Below are 10,000 nucleotides of genomic sequence, written 5' to 3'. Positions count from 1 at the left end.
CAGGAGAGTCGTGCCGACAAAACCCACTGACTTTTAAAACTGTCCGTCTGCCACTTGGGACAGAGAGAGGAACCTGACGAGCCTGAACACCAGCCTTGGCTGGACCGCTCGGGCCCTCCCATGTCGGACGCGAGTCGCCAAATCGATCGGAAGAGAGTACCGATTCCTCTCAAAAAGTCTGCGTGCCCGTTATTATAAAAGCAGCCCACCGGCCGCGGTGCCTTGCCCACAAACACACTTGGTGTCTGGGGTGATTCAGAGCCGCCGCGGCTCGAAAGTGTCAACCTGTTTTAAAAGTCATCGCTATGCCGGCACAGGTGACTTTCAAGTTAAAGAGTTCTCTTTATTGGCTTTCAAAAAAATCTGCAAAGTGTCACAGAGATTTTGAGAAACTCTTTTTTTTCTTTATATTATTATAATATAATATAATGTGTATATGTTTTCGAAAAGCATCCACCAGCAATCCATGGTGAGCCTCTCTCTGCTGGCAAGCTCCTCCTGCCTGAGCCCGACGCTGTCGAGGCTCAACACGATTTCAGACTGACAAAGAGTTCGAAAATTGCCGCCTGATGTAGCTTTAAATGCTGACAGGTGACTTCCGAGTGCTCTTGTAAAGGTCTCCGCTTTGAAATTGAGAGCCTTTTGCCAAGTGTCACTTTTTCAGGCACTCTTAAAGTGCACCTGGGCTGTCAGAGAAAGCTCTGAAAATCGTGTTCTCGAAAATCTCCGGGTACCCGACCAATCCCTAGGTGCCCGAATGACAAGTGTCAATTCGGCAGGACGGCCTCCCACCTCCGGCCGCAGATGCGTCACTAAATCCCCGCAAAGGGGGCTTTCTCATTTCGGCATAGGGGCTTCCGCGGCCAACTCATTAACCTGTGCTCGGACTTTTTGTGCCACAAGTGCAAGGGACCGTTTGCCGGCAGCTACTCGCACCCCCCCGCCCAGGGGGGGAATCCTCTGACCGGAGATCCGAAACGCCGGCCGAATCCATCCCCGTCGGACTTCCGAAGGGGTTCCCTCGACCGACTGACTTCCGAACTCCTTTCTGGGCTTAAACGGGTGGAATTCGGACCCTCTCGCAAGGGAGCCGAAGCCCGCCAGCCCCGGGAGGCCTCGGGGCCGCCGTTTTCAAGCCCGACCAAAAAACCCGAAAAATGGGGAAAAATGGGAAAAATTCCCACTCCCAAAAGGCTTAAAAGTCGGTTGGGCGGCAGCCCGGGTCGGTCTCTGCAGACCTGGAGGCGCTAGACACAAGTCTGGTAAACAGGCTAAGTCTCGACATGCCACCTCTTACTATCCTGCAGGTACCCCGCCAATCCCCCCGGAACCGGCTGGCAATTGGCGAATCAGCGGGACGAATTTGAATTCGTGACCGACTCTCTGACACCGAATCGCCGCAAACGCGTTTCGATTTTTCGGCTTCGGTACCTCCCATCAGACTTTGACTGGCCATATCTCCGGACTCACGTGTCGCAGCCGGGACCTTCAGGTACCGTTCGACGCGTCTAACCCTGCCCCGTCGAATGGCGCCCCTCGCGGTGTGGTCCGATTTCCGCATTTTGGTCAGATTTGCCTCCAAATTTTTCAGATTGAGTTGACGAATGCCCCCTACGGGGTAACCTCTTGCCCTTTCGGACATGGTCCCTGTGACTTAATTTCCGCCTTTTGCTCAATCGTTTCCCCATTTATAATTAATTTTAAAAATCGGGTTACTCAGTTCTGGTTTACCAGTTCCCTCTTCGGACTTAGTTTTTGGTTAATCATTTCCGGTTCACCAGTTCCCGTTTTGGACTTAGTCTCTGCGGGCCGTTTCTCATCTTTTGGTTCATCAGTTCCCCTCTTTTAATAATTTTTTGGCTGCTTTCGTTTGATCATTTCCCTGCCTTCTGGGTGACTTTTGCCCCTTAGGACTTCATCGCCGCACATTATTTTCGACTTCTGGTTGATCATTTCACCCCTTTTAATCATTTTTGCAACTTTTGGTTAACCATTTCACCCAGCTTCTGGTTAACCATTTCCCCTTTGGGACTTAGTCTCTGAGCATTCTTTTGGGATTCTGGTTAATCATTTGCCAATTTTTAAAAAATGTTGCCGCTTTTGTTTAATGCTTTCTGGTCAACCTTTCCCTCTTTCAGACTTCACCGCGGCACATTGCTTTAGCCTCCTGGTTAATCATTTCACCCCTTTTAATCATTTTTGCAACTTTTGGTTAACCATTTCCCCCAGCTTCTGGTTAACCATTTCCCCTTTGGGACTTGGTCTCTGAGCATTCTTTTGGGATTCTGGTTAATCATTTGCCAATTTTTTAAAAATGTTGCCACTTTTGTTTAATGCTTTCTGGTCAACCTTTCCCTCTTTCAGACTTCACCGCGGCACATTGCTTCAGCCTCCTGGTTAATCATTTCACCCCTTTTAATCATTTTTGCAACTTTTGGTTAACCATTTCCCCCAGCTTCTGGTTAACCATTTCCCCTTTGGGACTTAGTCTCTGAGCATTCTTTTGGGATTCTGGTTAATCATTTGCCAATTTTTAAAAAATGTTGCCACTTTTGTTTAATGCTTTCTGGTCAACCTTTCCCTCTTTCAGACTTCACCGCGGCACATTGCTCCAGCCTCCTGGTTAATCATTTCACCCCTTTTAATCATTTTTGCAACTTTTGGTTAACCATTTCCCCCAGCTTCTGGTTAACCATTTCCCCTTTGGGACTTAGTCTCTGAGCATTCTTTTGGGATTCTGGTTAATCATTTGCCAATTTTTTAAAAATGTTGCCACTTTTGTTTAATGCTTTCTGGTCAACCTTTCCCTCTTTCAGACTTCACCGCGGCACATTGCTTTAGCCTCCTGGTTAATCATTTCACCCCTTTTAATCATTTTTGCAACTTTTGGTTAACCATTTCCCCCAGCTTCTGGTTAACCATTTCCCCTTTGGGACTTAGTCTCTGAGCATTCTTTTGGGATTCTGGTTAATCATTTGCCAATTTTTAAAAAATGTTGCCACTTTTGTTTAATGCTTTCTGGTCAACCTTTCCCTCTTTCAGACTTCACCGCGGCACATTGCTTCAGCCTCCTGGTTAATCATTTCACCCCTTTTAATCATTTTTGCAACTTTTGGTTAACCATTTCCCCCAGCTTCTGGTTAACCATTTCCCCTTTGGGACTTAGTCTCTGAGCATTCTTTTGGGATTCTGGTTAATCATTTGCCAATTTTTAAAAAATGTTGCCGCTTTTGTTTAATGCTTTCTGGTCAACCTTTCCCTCTTTCAGACTTCACCGCGGCACATTGCTTTAGCCTCCTGGTTAATCATTTCACCCCTTTTAATCATTTTTGCAACTTTTGGTTAACCATTTCCCCCAGCTTCTGGTTAACCATTTCCCCTTTGGGACTTGGTCTCTGAGCATTCTTTTGGGATTCTGGTTAATCATTTGCCAATTTTTTAAAAATGTTGCCACTTTTGTTTAATGCTTTCTGGTCAACCTTTCCCTCTTTCAGACTTCACCGCGGCACATTGCTTCAGCCTCCTGGTTAATCATTTCACCCCTTTTAATCATTTTTGCAACTTTTGGTTAACCATTTCCCCCAGCTTCTGGTTAACCATTTCCCCTTTGGGACTTAGTCTCTGAGCATTCTTTTGGGATTCTGGTTAATCATTTGCCAATTTTTAAAAAATGTTGCCACTTTTGTTTAATGCTTTCTGGTCAACCTTTCCCTCTTTCAGACTTCACCGCGGCACATTGCTTCAGCCTCCTGGTTAATCATTTCACCCCTTTTAATCATTTTTGCAACTTTTGGTTAACCATTTCCCCCAGCTTCTGGTTAACCATTTCCCCTTTGGGACTTAGTCTCTGAGCATTCTTTTGGGATTCTGGTTAATCATTTGCCAATTTTTTAAAAATGTTGCCACTTTTGTTTAATGCTTTCTGGTCAACCTTTCCCTCTTTCAGACTTCACCGCGGCACATTGCTTTAGCCTCCTGGTTAATCATTTCACCCCTTTTAATCATTTTTGCAACTTTTGGTTAACCATTTCCCCCAGCTTCTGGTTAACCATTTCCCCTTTGGGACTTAGTCTCTGAGCATTCTTTTGGGATTCTGGTTAATCATTTGCCAATTTTTAAAAAATGTTGCCACTTTTGTTTAATGCTTTCTGGTCAACCTTTGCCTCTTTCAGACTTCCCCGCGGCACATTGCTTCAGCCTCCTGGTTAATCATTTCACCCCTTTTAATCATTTTTGCAACTTTTGGTTAACCATTTCCCCCAGCTTCTGGTTAACCATTTCCCCTTTGGGACTTAGTCTCTGAGCATTCTTTTGGAATTCTGGTTAATCATTTGCCAATTTTTAAAAAATGTTGCCGCTTTTGTTTAATGCTTTCTGGTCAACCTTTCCCTCTTTCAGACTTCACCGCGGCACATTGCTTTAGCCTCCTGGTTAATCATTTCACACCCTTTTAATCATTTTTGCAACTTTTGGTTAACCATTTCCCCCAGCTTCTGGTTAACCATTTCCCCTTTGGGACTTAGTCTCTGAGCATTCTTTTGGGATTCTGGTTAATCATTTGCCACTTTTTAAAAAATGTTGCCGCTTTTGTTTAATGCTTTCTGGTCAACCTTTCCCTCTTTCAGACTTCACCGCGGCACATTGCTTTAGCCTCCTGGTTAATCATTTCACCCCTTTTAATCATTTTTGCAACTTTTGGTTAACCATTTCCCCCAGCTTCTGGTTAACCATTTCCCCTTTGGGACTCAGTCTCTGAGCATTCTTTTGGGATTCTGGTTAATCATTTGCCACTTTTTTAAAAATGTTGCCGCTTTTGTTTAATGCTTTCTGGTCAACCTTTCCCTCTTTCAGACTTCACCGCGGCACATTGCTTTAGCCTCCTGGTTAATCATTTCACCCCTTTTAATCATTTTTGCAACTTTTGGTTAACCATTTCCCCCAGCTTCTGGTTAACCATTTCCCCTTTGGGACTTAGTCTCTGAGCATTCTTTTGGGATTCTGGTTAATCATTTGCCAATTTTTAAAAAATGTTGCCGCTTTTGTTTAATGCTTTCTGGTCAACCTTTCCCTCTTTCAGACTTCACCGCGGCACATTGCTTTAGCCTCCTGGTTAATCATTTCACCCCTTTTAATCATTTTTGCAACTTTTGGTTAACCATTTCCCCCAGCTTCTGGTTAACCATTTCCCCTTTGGGACTTAGTCTCTGAGCATTCTTTTGGGATTCTGGTTAATCATTTGCCAATTTTTAAAAAATGTTGCCGCTTTTGTTTAATGCTTTCCCTGCTTTGTGGTCAAACTTTTCCCCTTTAGGACTTCATCGCCGCACATTATTTTCGAATTCTGGTTAATCATTTCACCCCTTTTAATCATTTTTGCAACTTTTGGTTAACCATTTCCCCCAGCTTCTGGTTAACCATTTCCCCTATGGGACTTAGTCTCTGAGCATTCTTTTGGGATTCTGGTTAATCATTTGCCAATTTTTAAAAAATGTTGCCGCTTTTGTTTAATGCTTTCTGGTCAACCTTTCCCTCTTTCAGACTTCACCGCGGCACATTGCTTTAGCCTCCTGGTTAATCATTTCACCCCTTTTAATCATTTTTGCAACTTTTGGTTAACCATTTCCCCCAGCTTCTGGTTAACCATTTCCCCTTTGGGACTTAGTCTCTGAGCATTCTTTTGGGATTCTGGTTAATCATTTGCCACTTTTTTAAAAATGTTGCCGCTTTTGTTTAATCGTTTCCCTGCTATGTGGTCAACCTTTTCCCCTTTCAGACTTCATCGCCGCGCATTGTTGTCGACTTCTGGTTAATCATTTTTCCCCTTTAAATCTTTTTTTGCCACTTTCGGTTAACCATTTCACCCAGCTTCTGGTTAACCATTTGCCCCATTATACTGAATTTTTCCGCTTTGGTTTAATCATTTCCCTGCTTTCTTGTCAACCTTTTCCCCTTTTGGACTTCGCCGCCGCACTTTGCTTTTGCCTTCTGGTTAAACATTTCTCCCCTTTTAATCCTTTTTCCCACTTTTGGTTCACCAGTTCACCCAGCTTCTGGTTAACCATTTCCCCTTTGGGACTTAAGTCTCTGAGCATTCTTTTGGGATTCTGGTTAACCATTTGCCACTTTTTTAAAAATGTTGCCGCTTTTGTTTAATGCTTTCCCTGCTTTCTGGTCAACCTTTTCCCCTTACGACTTCGCCGCCGCACTTTGCTTTCGCCTTCTGGTTAATCATTTCACCCCTTTTAATCCTTTTTCCCACTTTGGGTTGGACAGTTCACCCAGCTACTGGTTAACCATTTCCCCTTTGGGACTTAAGTCTCTGAGCATTCTTTTGTGATTCTGGTTCACCATTTGTCCCTTTTTAAAAGATATTGCTGCTTTTGATTAAACCTTTCCCTGCTTTGCGGTCGACCTATTCCTCTTTCAGACTTCATCGCCGCACCTTGTTTTCGACATCTGGTTCAACATTTCTCCCCTTTTAATCCTTTTTCCCACTTTTGGTTAAGCAGTTCACCCAGCTTCTGGTTCACCATTTGCCCCTTTTTACTGAATTTTTCTGCTTTTGTTTAATCATTTCCCTGCTTTGCGGTCGACCTATTCCTCTTTCAGACTTCATCGCCGCGCATTGTTTTCGACATCTGGTTCAACATTTCTCCCCTTTTAATCCTCTTTCCCACTTTTGGTTAAGCAGTTCACCCAACTTCTGGTTAACCATTTGCCCCTTCTTACTGAATTTTTCTGCTTTTGTTTAATCATTTCCCTGCTTTATGGTCAACCTTTTCCCCTTTAGGACTTCGCCGCCGCACTTTGCTTTCGCCTTCTGGTTAATCATTTCACAACATTTTAATCCTTTTTCCCACTTTTGGTTAAACAGTTCACCCAGCTTCTGGTTAACCATTTGCCCCTTTGGGACTTAAGTCTCTGAGCATTCTTTTGGGATTCTGGTTCACCATTTGTCCCTTTTTAAAAGATATTGCTGCTTCTGTTTAATCCTTTCCCTGCTTTGCGGTCAACCTTTTCCTCTTTCAGACTTCATCGCCGCGCATTGTTTTCGACATCTGGTTCAACATTTCTCCCCTTTTAATCCTCTTTCCCACTTTTGGTTAAGCAGTTCACCCAACTTCTGGTTCACCACTTGCCCCTTTTTACTGAATTTTTCTGCTTTTGTTTAATCATTTCCCTGCTTTCCGGTCAACCTTTCCCTCTTTCAGACTTAATCGCCGCACATTGTTGTCGACTTCTGGTTGATCAGTTCACCCCTTTTTTATCCTTTTTCCCACTTTGGGTTAAGCAGTTCACCCAGCTTCTGGTTAACCATTTGCCCCTTTGGCACTTAAGTCTCTGAGCATTCTTTTGGGATTCTGGTAAACCATTTGTCCCTTTTTAAAAAATGCTGCTGCTTTTGTTTAATGCTTGCCCTGCTTTGCGGTCGATCATTTCACCCCTTTTAATCCATTTTTGCCACTTTGGGTTAAACAGTTCACACAACTTCTGGTTCACCATTTCACATTTCGGAACTTTTATTCCCACCATTACTTTGGGCTTCTGGTTCATCATTTCACGCTGTTTTACAAATCTTTGCCGCTTCACTTTTAATCCACAAACCGTGGCTCGCTTTCGGGTGGGGGGGGGGGGTAGCGGGTTTGGGCCGGGCACTCGACATCCCGGTGTGCGACCGGGTTCGTTCTGGTACCGCTCGGTGCCCCTCGTCCTGCTCTTGCCGCGGAAGCAAACCAGACGACCGTCGGTCTCACGCCCGAGGGGAGAGGAGGCGGAAAGCGGTTTGCAGCCTTTCGCTGTACCTCCGGCGGGCAGCGCCGCACCTCCGAGTGCTCGGTACCGTTCGCTGCACCTCGTCCGGCCGCACGCAGCGAGCCAAACCCGGAGGAAATCGGCCTGTGCCTTCTCGAGATATGGGCCTCCGGTGTGGGACGGACAAACCGGGGCCCCGAGCTCGCTTTCGGCGGCCCGGCACTCGACTTCCCGGTGTCCGAACGTGATCCTTCCGGTACCCTTCGGTGCCCCTTGCCCGACTCTAGCTCCCGTGCTGAAGCGGAGTCGGTCGGCCTGACGGCCTGCCGAGTTAACCAGCGGAAAGCGGTGCGCAGCCTTTCGCTTGCAGCTCCGGCGGGCAGCGCCGCACCTCCGGCTGCTCAGTGCCGTCCGCTGCTCCCCTTCCGGCTGCACGCAGCGAACCATACCCGGAGGAAATCGGCCTCGGCCTTCCGGAGATATGGGCCTGCGAGTGGGACCAATAAATCGGTGCACATTTCCGGCTCGGTTTCCGGCCTCGGCACTATCAGTTCACGCCGTCCGACCGACGTCGTTCTGGCACGGTTCCGTTGCTCCTTGATCCGGTCCAGCCACGGTAATCAGCCGAAGATGGTGGGGGGGACACATTGCCCGCCGAGTTAGCCGGAGGAAATCGGCCTCGGACTTCCTCAGATATCAGCCTCCGGGTGGGACAGACAAACCGGGGACCCGAGCACGCTTTCGGCGGCCCGCTGGTCGACTTCCCGGTGTGCGACCGGGTTCGTTCCGGTACCGTTCGCTGCCCCTCGTCCTGCTCTAGCCGCGGAAACAAACCCGACGACCGTCGGTCTCACGCCCGCGGAGGGAGGTGGCGGAAAGTGGTTTGCAGCCTTTCGCTGTACCTCCGGCGGGCAGCGCCCGACCTCCGAGTGCTCGGTACCGTCCGCTGCGCCTGGTCCGGCCGCACACAACGAGCCATACCCGGTGGAAATCGGCCTGTGCCTTCCAGAGATATGGGCCTCCGGGTGGGACGGACAAACCGGGGCCCCGTGCTCGCTTTCGGCGGCCCGCTAGTCGACTTCCCGGTGTGCGACCGGGTTCCTTCCGGTACCGTTCGCTGCCCCTCGTCCTGCTCTAGCCGCGGAAACAAACCCGACGACCGTCGGTCTCACGCCCGCGGAGGGAGGCGGCGGAAAGTGGTTTGCAGCCTTTCGCTGTACCTCCGGCGGGCAGCGCCCGACCTCCGAGTGCTCGGTACCGTCCGCTGCGCCTGGTCCGGCCGCACACAACGAGCCATACCCGGTGGAAATCGGCCTGTGTCTTCCGGAGATATGGGCCTCCGGGTGGGACGGACAAACCGGGGCCCCGAGCGGTGGCACCCTGCTCGCTTTCGGCGGCCCGGCACTCGACTTCCCGGTGTGCGAACGTCATCGTTCCGGTACCCTTCGGTGCCCCTTGCCCCACTCTAGCTCCGGTGCTAAAGCGGAGTCGGTCGGTCTCACGGACGCCGAGTTAGCAGGCGGAAAGCGGTGCGCAGCCTTTCGCTGTCACTCCGGCGGGCAGCACCGCACCTCCGAGTGCTCGGTACCGAACGCTGCGCCGCCTCCTGCCGCACGCAACGAGCCATACCCGCAGGAAATCGGCCTCGGCGTTCCGGAGTTATCCGCCTCCGAGTGGGCCTGACCAAGCGGGGTGAACTGGAAATCATTAACCAACGTACTTCCATGTTTTCACCCGCAGAGGGCAGCACTCTCTTCTCCGTTTTAAACTGGGCCGACCCGGCTCCGTTTCGAGACCCGGCACTCGACTTCCCGGTGTGCGACCGGGTTCGTTCCGGTACCGTTCGCTGCCCCTCGTCCTGCTCTAGCCGCGGAACTAAACCCGACGACCGTCGGTCTCACGCCCGCGGAGGGAGGCGGCGGAAAGTGGTTTGCAGCCTTTCGCTGTACCTCCGGCGGGCAGCGCCCGACCTCCGAGTGCTCGGTACCGTCCGCTGCGCCTGGTCCGGCCGCACACAACGAGCCATACCCGGTGGAAATCGGCCTGTGCCTTCCGGAGATATGGGCCTCCGGGTGGGACGGACAAACCGGGGCCCCGAGCTCGCTTTCGGCGGCCCGCTAGTCGACTTCCCGGTGTGCGACCGGGTTCCTTCCAGTACCGTTCGCTGCCCCTCGTCCTGCTCTAGCCGCGGAACCAAACCCGACGACCGTCGGTCTCACGCCCGCGGAGGGAGGCGGCGGAAAGTGGT

This window comes from Heptranchias perlo, unplaced genomic scaffold (genome assembly GCF_035084215.1).
Source record: "Heptranchias perlo isolate sHepPer1 unplaced genomic scaffold, sHepPer1.hap1 HAP1_SCAFFOLD_986, whole genome shotgun sequence".
Taxonomy (NCBI): Eukaryota; Metazoa; Chordata; class Chondrichthyes; order Hexanchiformes; family Hexanchidae; genus Heptranchias; species Heptranchias perlo.
The sequence above is the reverse complement of the archived record's forward strand: the minus strand, read 5'-3'. Positions refer to the sequence as shown.